A 22,045-nucleotide genomic window follows, 5' to 3' on the forward strand; every position below is an offset into this window, starting at 1 on the left:
ATGCCCAGCCTCTTCTGAGACTGACCCAGCACCCCTTACAACAACAGAGCAGCTGTGCTAAATCAATTCTCACGTGTCAAACTAGCCAATAGGCTTAAATAATCCAAATGTGTTACTCTGTGATGTAGTATGATGTCACAAAGTCACAGGATTAAAGGCGGGACTACTGGCGAGGCGTTCCAGGAGCAGTGATTTCTGCGGGAGAGAGGAGCTTCTGTTGGCGCAGGCTTTGACCTTTTTTACGTGTTCAAGAATCTATAAAACACTGAAGGGAAGGAATGAAATGAAAAAGCATAATAGGTGTCCTTTCATATTGACTTTCGGGTCATTCGCTGCAGCACGAAATGTTAACTTTTTAACTTTTAGAACGAGAAAAATACACCCTCAGAACATCACAATGTTCTGTAGTCTGCAGATTCAGCTCCTTTTTGTGACGTTGATCTTCATTCCTTTCATTGACTGTGATCAAGTCGTAACTCAGAGCAATAAAGGATGTCTGCCGGGCTTCTTTTCTTCCTCTTCTTTCCTCTTTTTCAACGTTAAAAACATGCCCTTGTAGGCTGATTCCAAACAGAAGCGCAGACTCTTTCATACACACGAACAGCGACATGCGGTGACTTCCAAAGGCTGCCACCGCCGAGGAGTCAGATGATCGCTGATTTTTTTTTTTTTAAATGTATTTGCTTTTTACGAACACAAGTGCTGTTGTTGCGCTCGACAATGAAGGCCTTTCAAGTGTCATCTCTCGCACACGAACCCTTTCCTTTGTCGTCATCTTAAAAAAAAAAGAAAAGAAGAAGGGAGCCTTGAGTTTTGCATGTAATTGTAGTAATTTTTTATTTCCACTCAGGCATTCATCCGCTACTGATCCCTGAGAGCTTCCCCCCCCCACAACTGCAAAACCATATGCCTCCAGTTTGACCTTTTCCACCACCAAATTATCTGCTGTTGACCTCCAACGTTCTCTCAGGACGGTCTGAGAGCAACGCATGTCTCTGCGGAGTCATTTATCTCTTCTCCAGACCAAAGATTACTCTAATAAATCTCTTGATGCAGATTGTTCAACACTTGAATGATCTCTTTTCTTTTTTTTTTTTTTCATTCTTTTGCGTGAAGGGATGCAGATTTTTTTTTCTTCTCCTCTCCCCCATCATTAACAGATGGTGAGCAAGAGAATATTAGTGCCAGATTTATGGCTGTTTTCATTTCATTTTCAGCTTTAAAGCCGCACTGTGTTCACCGACTGTTATTGTTTCTGCAGGTGTAGACGGCAACACTCAAAAGATCTAATTTGTCTGTGATGAGCATCCCCATCCACCAGAGACCAAAGGTACGGTAAGCTATGAAAAGCTCATTATCTTATGTCCCAATAAACATTTTATTATGCCGCAGACAAGCCACACAGCGTGATACAGAAACACAATAAAATATGAGTCAGTCATATTCTGGCTCATCATTTTATTGTTCACGTCTGTTTTCCCTTTGAAACAATTCTGGCCAATTGTCATTTTTAGTAATTGTACTGGAATTATTATTATTGTCGTAAAATATAATTGATTTATCAAAGGAATAATAAACTATAGTCGAGTCATAACTTGACAAATTCCACTTTTTCAGTCTTAATGTGCGGCACTTGAGCCTGTGATGCAGCTCGCTGTGCGTTGTGTGTACACGTTCGGTGGTGTTGGCCCGGTTTAGCGGGGGGTTGATCGTCTGGAATTATTTGATATATAGCGTCATTAATTCTGCTTGACTTCCCCGCCGTGTCCACAAAATGAGCTATGTGTGTCTTTTGTTTCTCCTCCCCGCGATGATCTCGCAACTCTGTCAGCGAGCAAGACCAAGCGGGTCTCCAAGCAATTACGGCGTTAGAGCCTGATCTCGGGTCATTGAGAGATAGGATTACTCCTGGACCCCAGGAATGTACAGACCCCTCTGGTGGTCTGCTCACCGCTGATGAAATAGAATTGAATTAATGGGGTTGCCCACTGCGAGGACTGATTAGAACGACATACTGCCTTTGATCCCTGAGCGAGGTGACCGGGCGCGGGCGCCACAGGCACATGAAGGGGGGGTTTGGGCTTTGTGTCTGTGTATTAGTATGTGTGTGCGCCCCGTCCCGGGTCAGTGCACCCCTGATGAACAGGACTCATTATGTGTGCGCTCTTTGCTCGGGTTCAACCCTCACTGGGGGGCTCCAGGTGTAAAAATCATTCGATGCCGTTTGGTTTACGCGCTCGCGGAATGCTGCTCCCACCGTGGCCTCAGCGGTCTGAAGCCGCGGTGGTCCGCGCTGCGTTCAGCTTCGCAGTCTGGCAAATTAACCGAGGTGCTGCTGCATACATTTTTCAAGGCTCACCTGTGATCACACCTGCAGCTTGGGCTATGCATTCTGAATCACAGTGTCTCTGCTCTTTGTGTGACGCTGTAGGCTGTCGTCCAACTCGTGCTGAAGTGAAAACAGCTCCCCGTGGCGCCAGAACTATTTGTTTACCACTGGTATTCACCACATATTGTTGGTTCCACTTCTTGTGGCAAACTTGAAAATTTCCAAAGTATAAAAGTTGATGAGAACCACTCGAGTACAACATTAGGCCTTTGTTCCTCAGGATGCTTCTCAGACGGTCAAACATATTTCTGACGTCGGGAGCGAGGCTGCTACTCACACACGGTTTCCCACAGGATGGCATCTGTATTTGACGGCCTGAGAACAAGACTCAAAAGATCTTTTTCAGAATGGCTTTAAAAGTTTGCCCACATAGCACTACTTTAATACTTTGTCCAGCTTATTGCACACACACTGGTTTGCCCCAAGTCGCTTTTGTTAGTTATGTGTTTGTATGAAACAGAAGTAAACCTACATTGATAAGAAGAGGTTGCAGCCCAATCAGTGTAAAGTGTGATTGATGTTAGACGTGAGGTGGAGGGCGCAGGCAGATTGTCCGCTATTTGATCAATCTCAGATGGTGTCTCTGAACATCCACTCAAGTAAAGTCTATGTGTGGGAAACACCGCTGCTCAGCACTCACAGATGCACCACACCGAGCTGCTGACCAGATGTGTGAAGAAGGGTTTGAACTCCTCTCTCAAACTTCCTCCTTTCGTTATTTACTCTTTTTTTTATACTGTGGGATCAACAGTATGAATGCGGAGCTGTTATGCCGCGTTGTTGTTTCAAATTACAGCAAGCGTTTCATTCCAGCTGTGAGTGTGGCTGTCAGGAACGCTCATAATCCCTTTTGCCTTCTACCGTGGTTAGACGACACTTAATACAAACCGTTTCTTGCAGCTCGCAAGTGTCCACAAACTAATCCCACCTCAACAGTACAATTTTTTGAATCACAGTACCCATTCGGGAGGATTTCAGCCAATTATAACAAAGTGACTACAGCATGGGATGTCTCAGATTTGGTGTTTCTTTCCACCTTTTAAGTGTATCACTTTAAACTTTAAAGGTCCACAACTTGATACTCTGCATTCAGACCATCCGCCCGCTAATCTGAAACGTCTATGGGAATATCTTATGGCCGGTGGTTACCCGCCGGCTGTAAGGTGTCACCATCCGTCTCCATGTTCCCATAAAGCTCAGAGTGGTTTGGGGTTTTTCCATTAGCCCTATGACTGTTCTTACTCCAAACAAACTGCACCACATTTAGCTCCGAATAGGACACAGACTCACATTTTCAGGCGAAGCCCCTGGTGCGGTTTATTTGTTGCGAGAATGCTGTTGTTCTCGTTTTTAACTAGGAAAAAAAAAAGAAAAAAAAAAAAAAAGATTGAGCGATCCAGAGTTTGTTTAAACCACTCCAGAGATTGTTGGTGTGAATATGCCCTAAATCAGTGTGAGGAAAAACAAAAGGAAAAATAACAGAAACCCAAATAATCAAACACGCCGCGCTGCCTGCCAAAGCCTGCCTCCTGAATTCGAGCTGGGACCACAGCACAATGTATATATATTTTTTATTTTTTTTACACTACATACCTTGGGAAGTAATGGTCATCATCACCCTTGTTTGTCCAGCAGTGTGCTGTTTACGTTGAGCCCCCAGACGGTAAGCTGGAGCTGTCCGCCGGAATCATTCTCAAGGCCACCGCCAGTAATGATAGATGACAAGCTTCTGCGAGGGAGAAAACACGTCTCCTGGTAGCACGCAGAGCCACTCAGACAAAAGGTGCCATCAGCTGGCAGCCCTACCTGCTGCGCTAGTTGGAGAGGAAAGTTAGTGTGTGTGTGTGTGTGTGTGTGTGTGTGTGTGTGTGGGGGGGGGGGGGGGGGGGGCATCGTCGTGGCGGTGAATAAAAGCCTCAAGGGGACTCTGCAGCACCTAATGAGAAAGAAAGCGCCATCTCTCCCGTTAAAGAGTGCAGTAAATTATAGAGAGACGTGTGCAGTCACTCCCTCTTCTCAGTGAATACTAATAAAACCCACTGGTCACCTCTTTCGTAGCCGAACAAGAAGTTCCAGTTTTTTTGGGTTTTTTTTGCGAGTCTGCAGGACCAAACTTTGACTTTGCACTGACGATTCAATATTTATGACTTTATTATTAATTTTATATGTATTATGCAGATACACCCCCCTTCCTTTTTTTTTTTTTTTTCTATCTATATTCATTATGTTAAGTACCTGTTTGGAAGCTCTCTCCGGAACAGTGGGTGCAGGGCTGGCATGCCATATGCCAACCAAGATAAATGGAAAAGTGGTGTCTCTTACTGGTGATGGAATGCAGCTGAGTACATTTATTCACCGTGCTTAAGGTTTGAGTTTTTGTACTTCTACTGGAATATTTCACTTTCTGCTGCTGTACACTTCTGCTCAACTACATTCTGGAGGCAAGTCTTGTACTTTCCCTCCACTGCATGTAGCTGATAACTTTAGTTACTGGTTACTTTGCAGATTGTTTGCTGCATCAGAGCCAAAGTCGTGCATTTGAGATATTTTATTGGCAATCAGTAAATGAAACACATTTTTACTGCTTATCAGAAAATGCTGAATAATGGATCTGATAACGTACATTTACCATCAGAAACTTCAAGACTTCTTGCTAGCGTTAGCAACATGCAGCCCGGCTACTGTCCACAGCAGAAACAGTTTCCCAATCTCACTTCTATGACAAGGCAGAGTAAAAAACACTGTTACATCAATATGTTGGCAGGTTTAGTTACTCACTGATCGAGCTGAAAGAGTACAGTGTTTGAAGCGAGTTCTGGTGGAAACGGCAAATAAGAGATCTTTACTTTGTATGACTCTTTGGTGTTTTTATGGTACCATCTCTTACTTTACTCTGGGAATTTTGCATATCTGCAGCAAAACTTCTGCAAATCTGGCCATTAATTTGATGAGTCCAGTCACTTATGAAAACCACGAGACACCCTGTAAAAAGCCGGTACATGGATCGTTTTGTAAAACTACTGCTCAGCCGTCAAGGTCGAGAATTCACTTCGATTTTCGAGTCTGCCAGTTACTTTTCAAGGCGCAGAGCTGCAATTAGTGATTATTTTCATTATAGATCGATCTGCTGATGATTCTCTCAGTTAATTGATTACCTATTCAGAGTAAAAACATCATTCTAAATTCTTGTGTTGGAAAAAGCCGTGACCATGGAATGTGTGTTTTGCCTCAGGAACTGACAATGTAAATGGTTTTAGATTAATTTATTTGACTAAATGTTCAGCTCTGCACTTCACCTTGAACCAAACTTTTGTGCAAGAGTTATAAAAAAAAAAGAAAAAAAGTAGGGCAATGCCACGGCCATTAAGAATCGTGCGTCCGCTGTGCATATTCATAAAATTTTTCAAGGCAGTCTGGCCGATACAGTGTCTTAGATGTTTTTCACTGGACCAACGTGTTTCATGGACTGAGTGACTGCCTCGGGCTTTGCTTCCAGTGAGGGAAAGATTATTCATTAAAATATTTCAAATGTGCTTTTATCCGACATTTCCCTTTACAATTTGAGGTTAGTGTAGTATATAGCCTTGAATTTTGCATGCTTATTACACCCTATATCCATTACAATCCATTAACCGTGCTGCCTACGGCGATAATTGCATTTTTGTGACTCAAATATTTGACAACATGGACTGAATGTATTTTTTTTTCACTTGCAGAGTGCATTAACCACGCCGCAAAAAGACAGTAATGTATAATTACGCGTTGTACTTATGCACTCTTGCGCCTCTCTACCTAATGAACTTTAAAATGCTCTCTCCTGTCATGTGTCATCTCCCATTGGCTCTTTTTTTAACAAGTGGCTTTATGTACTGTTAGAAGCTTCTTTTTTTAAAAGCCGTGCCGCTGCCCACCACCATCATTACTTACACAACGAGAAGTCCTCACCTGCTGACAAAGGGGGGAAAAAATGCCTTGAGAGCGGCATTTATCCGGACACAGTGAGGCGAGCCATTTAGCTGCGGAGACAGAAAATGATGGGGGTAGCTCCGAGTGAAGGTATGTACTAAGCAGAAAAGTGATGTCACTAATGACGCGACCTCCGCCCCGGCCGTCATGAGTTGCATGTCTGATATTGTCTTTGCCGCTGAGAGCAATCAGGTGTGCAGGAGGGGAGGGAGGGGAGAGGAGAAGGCGGGGGAGCAAGGTCATGCTTTTCACGAGCCTCCCCCGCCCCCCCGCCTCCATTTATGAGACAACCTGCGGCCCTCGCAGCGCGCAGCCGCTGCCTTAATGATGAAAATGGCTTCCTCCTTTATTTTTTCCCAGACACACGTTGATCCCATTCACATGTTGTTACCAGACCATAACAAGAGGCGGGACACAAACACACGTGCGTAAACGCCGCTCACGCTGGCAGGAGAACCCGGTTTTGTACTTGTCACATAAACAGCGAGGCATTGTCTCCTGCACGCCCCTGGAGTGATTAAGACGTAAGGCACCGCAGGGGGGCGGCCCGTGGTTAAAGGGGCATAGAATCCTAAGAGGCTGACGCGCACAAACACACACACATACACACAGCGGGGGTTTTAGCATGGCATCTTATCCAGGCCATTGAGGCTAATATCTGTGAATGGGGGCATGCTGGCACTTTTAGAAGTGCTATCAGTGTTGTCTCTTTTACCTTACAGTGCCCTCAAGGGGGACTGTACGGCATAAAGGCTTCATAAGAGAGAGGAAAAGTATGCAACTACTTTATCTTAAGTGTCCTCAGTAAGAAGAATGTGTGAAGTCGTCCAGGTTTGACTGTCAGATCGTGTTTTTCTCAGAAGATGTGCAGTTAAAGAACTCTACCTGGTCTGGCTCCATGATGTCTCCGTCATGGTGATGCTTAAATAACCGGTTTTATAAGCTCTATTGTGCGCCTGTTCAAATAGTACATTGTAGAGTGAGTGTAGGCTACAAAAAACCCATTTCATTCATTACAGCTCCATTATGAGCTTTACATTGTGTGAGAAAGAACTGTTTTCTTTGTATACCATAGCCTTCAGCTGAGAAGTGCTCCGTTTTTTTTTTCCTCCTTCATGTCTTGAACCAGAAACTCTCCCTGAAATGTAAAAAACCTCTCACATTTGCAGAGGTGGGCAGCACGCGGCACGCCACAAATCCATGTAAATTTAAAAAAAACAAAAAACATCAGGCATCTCATATTTTTTTTTTATTAACACAAGCAGCTGCAGTTTATTGATAGAACCATGAGCCACACAATCGCCGGGGCTTTTACAAAAAGCACACCTGCAATGAAAAATCATTAAATTTCCACAGCCAGACGTTAACAAACGTGCGCCGCGTTGTATTTGTTTTATTTTAAAAAACGCCCTTTTATTCCTTTTTTAAAATTTTTTTTATCCCAGTTCAGTGGAGGGACGTAAGTCAGACACAGTGACGTGATGCAAAGTGAAAGCTGAAAAGTGTCTCGGCCTCACCAGCTGTCCGTCCATCCTTCTATTCATCCAGGAAATCCTGTCAGCTATGGTTTGTCTCTGTTGCCAGACCTTCATTTCCCTCCTCTTGGTGAAGATGTCCTGCAGTCAGACGATATCAAGCAGCATGGTGTTGCCATTTCAGGACATACAGAGCGTCTGTCATGTCATGCCATCTCATTTAAGAATATCTGCGCCTGAATGTCCTCCTTGTGTTTGGCCTCCATGCGAGTGATGCCATATTGATTTTTCGTACAGGGTATCTGGGCCTCTGGCTACAGAGAGGCGTTATCCATACAGTACGTCAAAGCTTAGATTTAACATATTAACATTTTAAGATTTACATCACAAAAGGGCTCACATAATGATTATCCTCTCCTGATTAAATGATATCGTCCCAATAATCATCAAAATACTCTTAAGACTTTAAGATTATAAACTAAAATTGCACCTATAGAACATATTGTAAGATGTTAGGAAACAGCAGGGACACACATTTGATTTCACTGACAAAGAATCTTTAATAAGTCATCTTAAATCATGTACAGATGAAGGATGGATAAATGTCAACTCAAGTCAACTTGTTTTGAGGTGGGATACCAGTGTGCGAAAATAAACCCGGAAATAGAAGATAAAATCAACTTATTGTGTCTTTAACCGTCCTGCCGTTTAGCAGGACTGCAGTCCGCAGAGTGGAGGCAAGAGGACGATTGAGTGTGACAGGGGGACGAACGTCAATAAAGGGGAAGAGTGAAAATCGGAGGCAAATTTCCTCCTCCTGGGACCTGCTTCCTCCATGTCCAGTGACTTACTGAGAGGAGCAGAGGGCTGAGCGAGCGCAGTGACGGGATGCACATCAGTCAGGGTGTTCGCCTCCGCCTCTGGGTTGGGTTGCCAGGTACCGCGACAGATATCCCCCACAGACCGGGGGACTTGTCCAAAAATTACACAGTGCCCCTTTTTTTTTTAAGATGACAAACCACTAATCAGGAGCAGAGCAGGAGAAAGGTTTTGAGAATAAGGAGAGACAGTGAAAATCAGGAGCGTTGGCAGGTTTTGGTTATCACAGCAGATATCCTTTCTCTTAATGTCTCGAGTAGCACTCAACTTAAGCGTGAATATATATAAGACGGTGGAGCCGAGGAACAGAGTTATAGGTAATTTTATCTCTGCAGAACATTATATTGTATTATAGTATATTGTTTTCCTTCTCTTCACACTCGGCAGGAGCTACTGCAAAAACTGGCAGTAAGCCTTTTAGTTTTTTTTTTTTGGTCTTATTGTTTTAACACCCAGGCAATAACGTGCTGTTTTATTTCACTGTAACCTCCGCAACGACGCTGACACGATGCACATATAAAAACACAGCCCACGCGCTGTATTATGCAATATGTGAGACTCAGATAAAAAATAACCTATTGCCGAACCTTCTTCTGCTTTTCTTGCTGAACTCGACTGAACATTTTGAATATTTCAGCTGACTCAAGCTGTTCCTCGAGGGAAAAAAAAAGAAAAAAAAAAAGATCTCCTCTCATCACCTTTTTGCCTTCTGGGTCGACGTTCTGTCCGGCACCGGTTTAAGAGCACGCTGACATTGTGAATGGCGCCGGTCCAGCGGCTCCGGCCCCCCTGTCTGATTTACAAAGATACATTTGAAAGGAAGCAATTTCCATGCCTGGTATGAAAACTCCTTTTTAACCTTAATTACATCGCCGCTCTGTAAAGACCAAATGTTCTCCGCCGAAATTAATTTCCCAACGGGGGGACGCTTATCAAAAGAAGTCAGATGTACCTTCTTATCAAATGGTCATTGGGTCCGCGTGAAAATTTACTCTGAATTAATTGCGAGTATCATCTGCCAAATTTTTATTTGGATATCTCCCTAATGTTGACATAAGCCTTAATGGCCATCTGCAGAGTGCAACTCATTACGGCGCGTATCTCCGTCCATACATATGTGCTGGATGTCTCGCGTGTTTTATGACATTTTTCCACTGCTGTTCACGAGCGTGACGGAGGGGCCAAGGTTAGCCGTGCATGCCTGCGCTGGCTGAGGCTGAAAGCAAAAAAATAAAAAAAAAACTGAAACTGCATTTTTCCACTTAAGAAAACGGTGAGCAGTCATTTATTTGAATGGTTATTGCTGAAGAGATGTGAGAGCTAATACAGGCGTTAAGTAGCTGAGCATGCTACAGGTCATTCGGAGTTCCATTTTGTGCCGAGCTCTTGAAAATAAAGATCCATTCTTCACCTTCTCTCTGGCTCCGGTCGTACATTCAGGAGGCTCCGTCAGCAGCCTCACCTCTCGATACGTAGGTTGTTCATTCGATGCTCACGCGAGGCCTCGTGCAGTTTTATAGGTCGGCCACATGTGTAGCGCAGATGTAAAAATGCATTTCTATAGGGGCTAAGCAGAGGTTACCCCCGCACTTGTAAATGTGCATTCCTGCACCATATGTGTTTTTCCGTAACTCTGCCCCCCCCCCCCCCAGGAGCTTCTTCCAAACTCCTCGCAAAACAAATCAACTTTCAGCTTTAACCCCCGCCGCTTACTTAAACGATCAAGATTCACATCAGCCGAAGCGCTCGCACTCGCTCGGCGGTCTGTGTCTTGAAAAAAAAAAAGACAGAGAGAGAGAGAGAGAAAAAGTGCTGCTTGTAAAATTGATTTTTGAGATTGAAGCAGTTATTCGTGTTGATAAAAAAAGAAAAAAAGAAAGGAAAAAGAAACATGCCACTGCAGCATGGGGAAAGCGAAGGGGATGACAGTGCCTTGTGCACCATGTGCCGGGCCTGGCATGCTGACTGAAGTGTATGCAAGGTCTGAGATGAGCAGGTGTTCTTGAGTTTGGAGAGCAGTCTGAGAGGAGGCCCTCGTTTCACACGCGGTTGACCTTCTGCAACCCGACGAGCCGACTGAAAGAAAAACAAATATGTCACCGAGCAAAACGCCACCGTTGTCTCACAAGTGCCACTTCAGAGAGGCCACCTACAGATATTATTTAATGTACTGATTTGCGACTGTCGACGGCACAGCGTGAAATGTAAAAAGCATCCCGTTTGCATTCGCTGGAGTCTTGTCAGAACCTCTCCGCGACTCATCTCGTCGTGTCACTCATGTTCCAACCAGCTGTTCCTCTGTAGAGTTTGGTCTTCTGTATGTCTACTTTGTCTGCTTTTGTCAAACTTACAACCACCCACTGTGATCAGATTAAAGCAGACGTGTCGAAACACAACACCAGCGAGTCGCACGCCTGGAGCAAAGCATGCCGGGATGGTGCGACACATACGGCGCGCCGCTCTGTGACAGCTGAATGGGCCGGTGATTTAAGTGGCGCTGTCTCCTGTAATTGCTGTAAATCTGATTTGGATGTATGCTTCGTGGGGCGTTTTAACGCAGCCGTACGGTAATACGTTTTTATGAGATTTCCCCATAATCGGGTTTTGTCGGTTGATCGTTGCTGAGAGTTCTCCGTTTCCTGCGAGGCGATGAGCTCCCTCACACGCCGGCGCTGAAAAAGACCGGTTTACTAATTCAGCATTTTTGAGATTTCGAGGGTTTTTTTGTAAACATTTGGAAGTCCAGTCGAGTTCTCGGCCTTGGTTTATTTTCAGTCCCACTTTGTCTCCCTCCGTCTACATCAGCGCTCGTGTGTTTGGTGTAAACTGACATTACTCACAGTTTTTGGGGCATTTTAAAATGTTAACAGGACGGCGTCTAAAAATGGGAATATTTTGAAGTGGAAAATGAAAGTAATGTGTGTAAAAAGCACCTTTCCTCGATGCTTGGAAGCTACTGGAGGAGCTGTCACGAAAGACCATTTCTGAGGCTTCCAAGCTCGTCACGTTCCTCACACAGCCTACGCAGTGTGTCCTTAATCTTCCAAAAAAATAAAAAATAAAAAAATTTGGATTTGGGCTTCGATTGCTATGGCACCAGCAGAAGCTTCAGAGAGCTGGGGTCAGGCTTAGAGCTGAATATCTTGTTTATGTATTTATGGATTATTTGGGGACAGATACAACATAATGACAGAAGAACTGAAACAGCTGTCCAAGTGCAAGTATCAGAGTTTATAGCAGATGCTGATTTGCAGCACCCGTCCCCGTACAAGAGCTTTTATAAAAAAATAAGACATTAAAACAATAAGATAAAAAAAGACAGAGCAACTTTTTGTTGTGTGTAGGAATAATACTTTCTCAGCCGCTGTTGGTATGTTTGCACCTATTTGTTTTACTTGACTTTAACAAGAAAGTAATTAAAACTATTGTGTGGCAAGAAAACCCTGGCTGTTTTTCATAATGCATTTTTTTTTAATCAGGGAAGAACCATTCGAGCATACAAAGCGCCACTTAGCGAGAGAGCATGTACACAAATATCTGATCGGGATGTTGATCTGAGGATCTGAGGTGAAATGACCGGCAAATTAAATTCTTCTGGCTGTAAGTCCGCTCCCTCCCCTCTTCATTTACTCTGTTTAACTTGCATGTCCCACCTATATTTTCATCACGCCATGAAAAAAAAAAAGAAAAAAGTTGGGCTTCCCTCACTTCACCTGAAATATTATAATTTTTCATCCCCATGGCAAAAACATGGAGCAGTTTTTTTTTTTTTTTTTTCAGGTTAGGAGTTACGCTTCCATGTCATCTCTTGGGAGTGAAGTTTTCTGACATGCCTGGAGTGAAATCAGCACATCCAAGCTCAGAGTGGACGGGGTCGACCTGCGAGCCCCCCCCCCCAACATCCTTCTTACATTTGCCCCCTTTTGCCTTCCGAACTTTGTTGTTTCTTCCTCCCAGACTTCACTTTAAACTTTTTATTTTTTGTTTTTGTGATCTCTTTACCAATTCAGCCACTTCTGGGCTGAGAGGGGCCTCTTGTTTTGGTTGTGAAAAATCAATAGCCATTACAGGAAGGAGAGAAAGCGGCGAGAGAAGGAACATGCTCGAGCGGGAGGGAGACAGGCTGCTATCCCTGTCAGTCCGACCCTGCCTGACGGCTGTCATCTCCCTTAATTGCTTTGCTAATATCATCCCCACTCAGCCTGGATCTAGGTCAGCGAGGCCCCTCTGCTGAAGCTGACTGGAGGCTGTCCTTCTCCATGATCTCTCCCTCTCCCGCTGCCTTTTCATTTTTTTTTTTTTTTTTTTTTTTGTCTTTCCCCTTCAGGCCCACCTCAATTAGAATAAAAACATACAGTAGGAATATGAGACAGAAACATTGTTTCTTGTTCTGAGGTGACCCGGGTTTAGATTAATCCAATCAGAAACATTTTTTTCCTCCCCAGCAGCAGATAATCATGTATGCACTCTGCTCTATTCTGGGACTGGAAATAGGCTTGCCAGAATTAACCTTTATATTTCCCTCAGGTGATGCGTGGATGTGCTTTTTCTCTCCGTCGACCATCGCTCTCGCTGTTTGCACCTTTAGGTCACACTGCCGAGCTCCTCAGATATGGAGAGGCTTAGCGCTGATAACTCGAGCAAATAAATAACCTGTTTGCTGTTTATTTTAGATGTTGGTTTTTGATAATTAAAACAGTAACATCATTAATTTCCGTCGGATACCGCTCAGTGGTTTCATTAAAAACGGGGAGCCTTGGCATGACAGAATTGAATGTAAATTGAATGCAGCAGGAAATAACTGTTAGTGTGCCGAGAAATTTTAAAGCTGCAGACGCCGTTTTGTATGCATAACCATTCGTTTAGAGGCAATACAAATAAATTGCCTGTTTGGTAGCCAAGGATGGGCGGGATGATATGTCAGAAATGTTCGAATCAGCGGCGGCCATATTTGAATGCTGTAGCCGCCCCCCCCTTTTTTTCTTTCACTGTGACGCATTATTAGTAAACATGTGTGGAAATCATTTGAGAGGTCTGAGAAGAGTGTTCTGTCATTTTGTGTGTCAGTCAATCTTAAATGGAACATAAGAAGGGGTTGTTTTTGTTTTTTTCATTTTGTTTCTCCAAAAAAAAAAAAAAAAAAAAAAAAATAATCTCTTTTTCTCCTCAGCTCACATAAAGCGGCTTAAATGAAATCTGGAAGGCGAAACTGCGTCCTTCGCCTTGTTCCAAACACACCGTGCTGTTGTGCCTCAAAAATCGGTCAATGCCTCAATTATTATTTATTTATTTTTTTTAAGGTTTGCATAACAGAGTATCTTCTGTGATTGAATCTTAATTTCCCCCTCGCAGCTTTACTTGGCAAACTGTCTGCTGGCTAAAGAAACGTAGGCACAGCGGAGTCGATGTTTCTCGGGGAGAGGGAGAATATTATGTGAGAGTTGAGGATGAAGCGCAGACCAGCTGTTTTCTGCCTCAGGGAAAATAGCAATGTTCTCAATGTGATGATATTGCGAGTCTGTTATGGTTCAAGGCAAAAAAAAAATTTCTTCGATTTGTCTAGGGTAGCTTGCATTTCTATATATCTGTTTCACGTTTATACATAGTTTAAATCGCATTAAAACTGGAGGTCTGATCTTGTATAGTCGGGACCAGATACAAGGAATCACAGAGCCTCAGATCGTCACACTCGAACACGACAACAAATAAATGAATAATGGCGAGATCCACAGGAGGAGGCAGCAATTCTTGTCACTGTGCTGTTTGAAAGCTTGGCCCTCTGGCTGCAGCTTCTCTGTTGTTTACACCCGGTCCCTGCTGCAGGCAGCCATTTTAAACAAGGTAGCAAAGCTCGGACGAGGGACAAGGGGCTAGTAATTGTGTCAGCGTCAGGGCTCTGAGCCAAGAACTGTCAGGACCTCATACTTTCCCCTGCTCCCCCGGTTTAATGGAGCGTGCAGGGGCCAAGGTGTGCTGCCCCGGCCCTAGCCTAGGCTCCGTTCGAATGGCCTCTCGTCTCTCTGTGATAGGCACACGAGGAACAATAACCCTAAGGTGGAGCAGCTGGAGAACGCATTAGTGTAAGACCCTTCCTGCAGGTTGCCGTTTCAGCCCCACTGCCCTCAATTTGCTTCCACAAAGGGACACCTCTGCTCATGACCTATATCAATAGCAATAACGCTGTTTTGTGCCTCAAGTTGTGGTGTTAAGATTCAGTGTAAATGTACGAGTGATGCGTCTTTGTTGCCTTCACACCTTCAGGTATAAACGGGACGTTGGAAGCTTTAGCTAACCGACTGCTGATCCTTCCCTGTGAGACCCTGTAAAGGTTTTTTTTTTTTTTACTACAGCTCCATCCCCTGGTGGGCTGTAATCTTGTGTCTATTGGCCCACAGTCGTAGATTCCAAACCCAGTCGAAACGAAGCCTCCCTTCATGGTACAGTAAAGAGTGAAAGTCCAGCTGTCACCCAAACTGTTTGGTTTGGAGGATCTTGGGAAATGAATAGGAGCAGACCCACAAGGCCTGTTGTTTTGGAGCTGCTATTGGTGGGAACAATGCCCAGATTTCACAGATCTGTGGTATCACTGTTCAAACCACATCCAGACTTGGTACTAATGAGCCTTTGACTCAGAGAGACACATTTCTCATTCACAGTTTCTCTGCTTGCTCGACGCCTGCACTTTCTCCAAACCCGACTCCTTTCACTGAATTTCATTATTGTTCAGCGCACGCCCCGCTGCCCCTCATGATATCGGAGTTTTGACTTCATTACAAATACCGAGTTTATTATCAATTTAAATACGCTGAACTATGATCCAGCTTCTCGCAAATCAATGCATAAAGCATTTGAAGAGCTTCTCAGCTATGTTGGCTCTGTGTCCTTCTAGCTGGACTGTAATTAAAAAAAAAAAAAAAAGTTTTTCTTTTGGTTTAGTTAAAGAACTTTTGGAGGCTACAGCGAGACGCCATGTATTCAGTCAACCTCAAATGTTTACAGGTCATGGTTAGTACTACTGCATACGTGAAAGCAGCATAAAGCCTTTTCTGGCTTCTGAGGAAGTTTTTGAATGGAGGTCCACTGCTCCAGCATTGTGTTCCCGTCTAAAGGCTTCATGAGCAAACAGTAGAGCGGAGTCTGTCGGATCGCTGAATTACTGCTCATCAAAGGGGCACGTCCCTTCAGAACTTTCCAAGTTGTTGCTTGGCTCCATGAATGGCGAGGTTGATTAGCTGGTCGGTCCTTCGCTTTAGTCTGTATTGAAGTATTTCAACAATTTGGGATTGAGTGCAACAGAACATTCGTAGTCCCACTGGATGAATTTTGATTGATTGTGGTGATCCGTTGACTTTTCCTCCGATGCCACAGTTTAAGTTGACATTTATGGTTTTGGGTGAGATTATCGAAAGGTTTGCAGGAACTTTATTGACCCCTTTAAATTCTCATTGGTACATTACTTTGATTTAACGCCGAGTCCCTGCAGAACATATGACATTTTCGTCGGCCTCAGCTGTTCTTTGTGTGTTTAGCACTCATGTTGTACAAGGTTAAAATTCAATTTTTAGCTGACCCTTATTTTTACAGGAGTTAACACTGTTTGCTTTCTTTTGACAGTTTCCAGTCTCGCTCAAGCAGAAATGACACTTTTGAACTCTTTACCAAAACCTTTTCAATGCCGAGAAGCTTGTTATTCACCTGTTATAGTTCATATTTCTAACAAGAGGCACACCTGGGTACACTGCTCGAATAATGTGAGAAAGAAACAACATCATTTCTGTTATGCTTATTTCTTTGGTTACGGTTATTGTGTAAACCGACACATCAATTCTCTTAGAACACTGACATTGTAATTATACTTAAGGAATACCATCTTGTTTGAATGATCCGACTGGATAATCATTTGTTTAAGTTGATTGCAGGGAGAAGGAGATTGAATGCTGGGTGACTTTAAACACTAGGGAGAGCGAGCGAGCGGGCGCGGCGCACTGTGATGTAAATTCATAAGCTTGATTCAACAGAAGCGGTCTGTATGCTTTCAAGGCGTTGATGAGACAATCAAGCCGGGCAGGAATCTTCAGCTCCACCGCCCGGCTTGCCTACGTTGTCACTGTCGCTTCTTCGAGTCTCAGTATGAAATTAATTTGCAGCTGTAACATCAGACCGTCACACTTGTGAGGTGTGTGTGGGGCCACAGGGCTGGGTCAGCGTAAAATGACCTGTTGTGATTGGCCCAGACGTCACACGTGATGGTAGACTTGTGAAAAATACATGTTTTTAGTCTTTATTGTGTAGTAAAGTTAAGAAAATACATGTTGTCCATGTCGGGCCTGGTGCACATCAGCACTAGGGTGGCTGTGGCTCAGGGGTAGAGCCAGCATCTTGTTATCAGAAGGTCACTGGTTCGATTCCCTTGTTCTGTATGTCGAAGCGTCCTCGGGCAAGATGCTGAACCCCCTCCTGCTCCTTGCATGGCAGCTGTTACCATCTGTGTATAAATACTGCTTTTGACAAAAGCGACTGCTAAATGCTCTAAAATTTAACTCACTCAGTTGACTCTCAGTCTTAGATAACGCCGATGTTTCTGCCCCTTCTGCAGTAAGATGTCAAGTACAGAAAAAGTTTCACAGTCAAATTCAGAACAAGTCCCTAGTTTTGGTCTACAGCTGAGGTGCCGGGCAGAATAATGTTTTTCAGGAGAAATAAAGCCGAAATGAAAACTTGCCTCTCGCTCAGACAGTCTTGTACCCAGAAGACTGCAGACAGCAGTAGTCCAGGAAATTGTGCAGGTGCGTCCAACACATTGTTTTATCACTGTCTACTCCGTGCCCAGTCGGCACACAGGCATCGGCGTGGCTCGGCTCGGCTGCGGTCTCATGTTGATTAGCCAGAAAAAAAGAAAAAAAACAAGTCTGGCGGGCAGCGCTTTTCGCCCGCTCACTTTCTCACTGGAGCACCATCTGCAGCTCGCCGCCTCCATTTTTTTTTTTTTTTTTTTTTGCCTCACACTCCCCATGCTATTCAGATGTGAATGCCAAAACAATCAGATAGGAAGACACTGACATGAACACTCTGAGGTTGAATCTGTGAGTCAAATTTCCCCCCTTTGCTACCCTGCATCCTGGTAAACAGATTTTGAAGATGAGCTTGTTGAGTGGCGTCTTCTTCGCTAGGCAAGGCCACAGCTTCACAGGGGAAAATAAACAGCGGTACCTAGGAGCGTGGATGATGACAGGGGCTATATTAGGATGATCTTTCTATTGCTTTTCAAATGGCTTCATTTATTTTCTTGGATCCCGGATTGGTCTGTGGATAGTGTGTGTGTATATATATATGTACCTGCAGAGAAGTGCCAGTTATCACGTTTGACATCGCCAATTGACTCCCATCAGTGTTGAGATAGGAGTCGCCTCACCAACAAAAGTGCGGGGGAATGAAAGAGGCGTATTTTGCTTTAGAGATAAATCCCAAACCCAACAACAGCTTCTTTTTTTTTTTTTTTTCTTTTTAAAGATCGTGTGCTCGCTCAGACAATCCTGTGAGTCCCGGCTCACGTCTGACTCAGGGCCGCGATGTGCTTGAGATTACTTAAAGAATGAGAAGTGAAAAAAAAACAAAACAAAAAAAACACGATGAACCTTGATGATTTTACACGGAGAGCTGTGGCGAACGGGTAGATAAAACGAAACTGAAATGAGTCCTGACACACACGGTGACATCAGCGCTACCCTTCATCATCTCTGGGTCTTTTATTTTAACAAGAGAATAAATTCAGAGTCGGAGTCACCGCTGGCAGGCAGGTCCTGTCTGCGTGGCGTAAACCCTCTTGAACTATTGTAATAATCCCAAAAAAACAGTGCACAGCCGGAGGTGAGATGCTATCTAGTTCGTGCCGGATAATGGACACAGAAATGGTTTCACTCAGGACATCAAACTGTTCAGTCATTTTGAAGGATGGCGGCTGGTATGCAGAGCCCCCCCCCCGTCTGAAAAAGCACGGATTTAAAAAAACAAAACAAAAACACAACACAAAAACGTTCAGTCCTTCTGTTCTGTTAGTCAGGAATCACACTGAGCTTTGTTGTTTTCTCTCATTTATAAGATGATCTGAGGAAGTTAATGTGACTCAGATTTTTTTCCTTTTCTTTTCTTTTTTTTTCTTTTTTTTTTTTTCCAAGTGGAGTGAAACATTTCAGCCATGCGAGCAGTGCAGCTTGAGGGATGGCAGTCCAACGCTTCTTGGTGATTGACCTTGACTCTCTCATGTTGTGCCGACACGAGGTTGAAACGTTTGGTTCATAGAGAAGGAAGAGGATTTATCTGGAGCTGTGCCAGTACTGGGTTTTCAGGGGGCTGCTGCCATTGCCAATATTCAGGAGAAGAACACACTTTTTTTTTCAATGATCCCTCAAATCAAACGCTTGTCACAAAGATATTTACCAGAGGCAGGATGTACCGGGTCGACCCAGATACCAATACTGGGAGGTAAAAGCATACGTGGTCGACCGATATGAGCCGGGCTCTAGGTTTATTCATAATACGTTTGGACCAGACGTTCATGTTCCCCAGAATAAGGATACTAATGACTGTAGTTCGACCAGCAGGCCAACATTTGTCTTTATGTGCAGGGTTGCATCTTCCAGAAACATTGTCACTGTGAAACATATTAACCTGCAGATTTTAGTATTTACAACCCTGAAGCAAACAAAAAAAAGAAAAGAAAAGAAACATGATGATTTGCAAATCCTCACACACATATGCTCAATTGAAAACAGTGCAGTTTAATGCTTTACCTCTTCAGCATGTACGTGTGCTATTTATTATCTTCAGTTTGATGCCAGCAACACGTTTCATACAGTTTGGGGCAGGTTCAGCAGAACACCTGTCTGGAACGTTCCTGAGGTGAACAGGTTCTTTGGGTAACAGCTGATCGGATCACGATGTGCTCAGTCGTTTGTGAGTAAGGATTGGGCGAGTTCGTCTGCTTTGTATGAAACTACGTGGGCTCAGGGACACTTCCCGCTGTGAGTAAGCACAGCTCAGTTGAAAGTGATTGTTTCTGTTTTTATTTACCGTTCACACAACAGAATCTGGGCTGTAACTCGAAGCGCTGTTGCGCCTAATTACAGCCTCCCAGCCGCTAACATGACTGTAGACTCTTAGTCTTGTTGAGTTATCGGTAATGCATTCATTCCCGCTCGAGATCTACATTTTCAGCCATGTTTTTAATGTCTTATTATATTGTATTTCTAAGTTTCTGTCCCGCATCATCCCCTGAAACATCAAGGTTTTTCCCCTCGAGAACGACAATTAACTGGCGTTCAAGACTGAATACGGCATAAGGAGAAAAATGTAAATCCAACAAGCGTATCGGCATTCAAGATCTCGCGTCTCAGCATTTATTATGTTTCACATATCACAGAAACGAGTGGTGGAATTAATAAGGTTTTGTATAAATCTTTCCAGTCTCACCTTGCATCCTTCGGATTCAATTTACTGCGCCTGTTAAATATTGTATCAAAAGTACATCCATGCAGTGACCCCTAATTTTTACATTTCAATGTCACTCGCAGCCCAGACAGAGAACCTGAGTTAATGTGATATTTAATAAATGAACAACACGGCAGTTCTTTTTCCAAAGTCTCCGGGTCACGTTAGATAGATGTGTCTCAAATTATATTTTATGATTGGGCTAATTGAAGTGGCCAGTCATATTTTATGTCTGTGGCAGGCGGCTTTACTGCCTCCTTTTGAGGCGGATGTGGCGGCGGCGGCGGCGGTGGTGATGGCGGGGGGACGGGGGGGGAGTCACATCGTGGACAAGGACAAGCAGCTTCCTTCATTACTCAAGTCCTCAACATAATCTCATTTTCTACCTGCGACGAGTCAAACAACCTTTGGATTCAGTCGAGTTCCGGCTCTCACTGGCAGTTTTCAATAAGTTGGGGGCGGAGAATGAAGATATTACATTCTTGTGTCTGATTAACCTCAAGGTTGAATCAAAAGCCATAGCTTTTACTGCCGTTTAGAAGCTCGGTTATATATCTCTCTTTCATTCTTCACAGCTTTAGGATAAATATTAGATCAAAGAGGGAAAAACAGCGAGCCGGAGAACTCTTCTTTGTGATTCAACTTCAACGTGTTCATTATTGATAAATCGTATTGTTATCTTGATCAATCACAATCCTTTAGACTGAAAATGGTTGTCGTGATTTCCCAGGGCCCAACGCGACATCTTTGAAATCCTTTTTTTTTTTTTGTTAATGTCCCCAAACCCAAAGATTCTTCACTTTCTGTCATAAATAACAAAGAAAAGCAGAAGATTCTCAGATTTATGAAGTCGCAACCAGCGAACGTTTGACACTCTCGCTTGAATAATGGCTGAAACACTTTCACATTTCTTATTAGAATAGTTGGCCACTAATTTTATTTCAATCAACTTATCGATAAATCGTTGTACGTCTAGTTTATTTATTACACAATTAATTACCACCATTGCGTTACAGCTTGCCTCAAAACTGTCTGTTCCCACTCCGAGCAGCTGTGTTGCTTTATTTTCCCCATGGTTGTGATTTGATATGAGATTCACTAGACAATTTCCAGTTTATTACTGCTGTGTCCAGGTAGTCCCTGATAAGATTAACCAATGTCTATGAATCATTGCTGGAGAGTGTTGCGAGGCGGCGGTCAGCAGGCTGAACATCCAGGACTGCAGTGCCCTTTGTGATGTGACCAGCACTGTATAGAAACTGGCCCGGGCCGCTGAGCCAGGACTGCTTGCGATGGGCGTTGTGTTTCTCCTCTGTTATTGGCTGACGTTTCGGATTGAGTTCATGGGTGTTGTTGATCCCTGATCTGTGTGGAGAAGGCAGCGTTGTTCCTGTGGCGAGGGGGCGGGGGGAGGGGCAACGCTCTCCGGGCCCCCAAACCCAATTTCCACGGAAAGATTGAGGAGGCTAACGCGCTCCGGGCAAGTGGCTGAACTCTCTTTCTCTTCTGGTCTTGTCTTTTAATCGCATCGGGCTTGTAATTATTTCACGAACTCGTCTCAGACCCTTTTTTAACCTTTCGTGAAGAGCGGGGCAGGTAAAGAGAGCTGCGCTTGCTGCTTTCGGCCCCCGGAATCTCAGCAGCTTTTTTTTCTTTTTTGAGGAGACTTTTGTTTTACCATAACACTTCTGGTAATTGTGCGGCAGGGAGGGGCGGTGGGGGAGGGGGTGTTGACTTTGACTGATGGTTTACCCTTCCAACGCTCACACATACACATCTGCAGAGAGAGTTGATGAATGATGCATCGGCGCACTGGAAACCAACTAATCAATATAAAACGTCTAGCTTC

At 44.0% G+C, this 22,045-nt stretch overlaps 1 protein-coding gene across 8 annotated transcripts in view; it reads left to right on the forward strand.

Annotated features, from left to right (window-relative positions):
- LOC119012548 (kelch-like protein 29) overlaps positions 1-22,045 on the forward strand; it is a 224,580-nt gene that overhangs the window by 13,135 nt on the left and 189,400 nt on the right. For 4 of the 8 annotated variants that reach the window (XM_037086473.1, XM_037086470.1, XM_037086471.1 and 1 more), the window contains one exon: positions 1,262-1,330. The exons of 1 other annotated variant lie outside the window; for it this stretch is intronic. The gene's annotated coding sequence lies outside the window, so the exon portion shown is untranslated. Of the gene's footprint in view, positions 1-1,144; positions 1,164-1,261; positions 1,336-4,021; positions 4,173-22,045 lie in introns of those variants that run through there. 3 more of the 8 variants (XM_037086476.1, XM_037086472.1, XM_037086475.1) reach the window with 3 other exon arrangements.

This window comes from Acanthopagrus latus, chromosome 22 (genome assembly GCF_904848185.1).
Source record: "Acanthopagrus latus isolate v.2019 chromosome 22, fAcaLat1.1, whole genome shotgun sequence".
NCBI lineage: Eukaryota > Metazoa > Chordata > Actinopteri > Spariformes > Sparidae > Acanthopagrus > Acanthopagrus latus.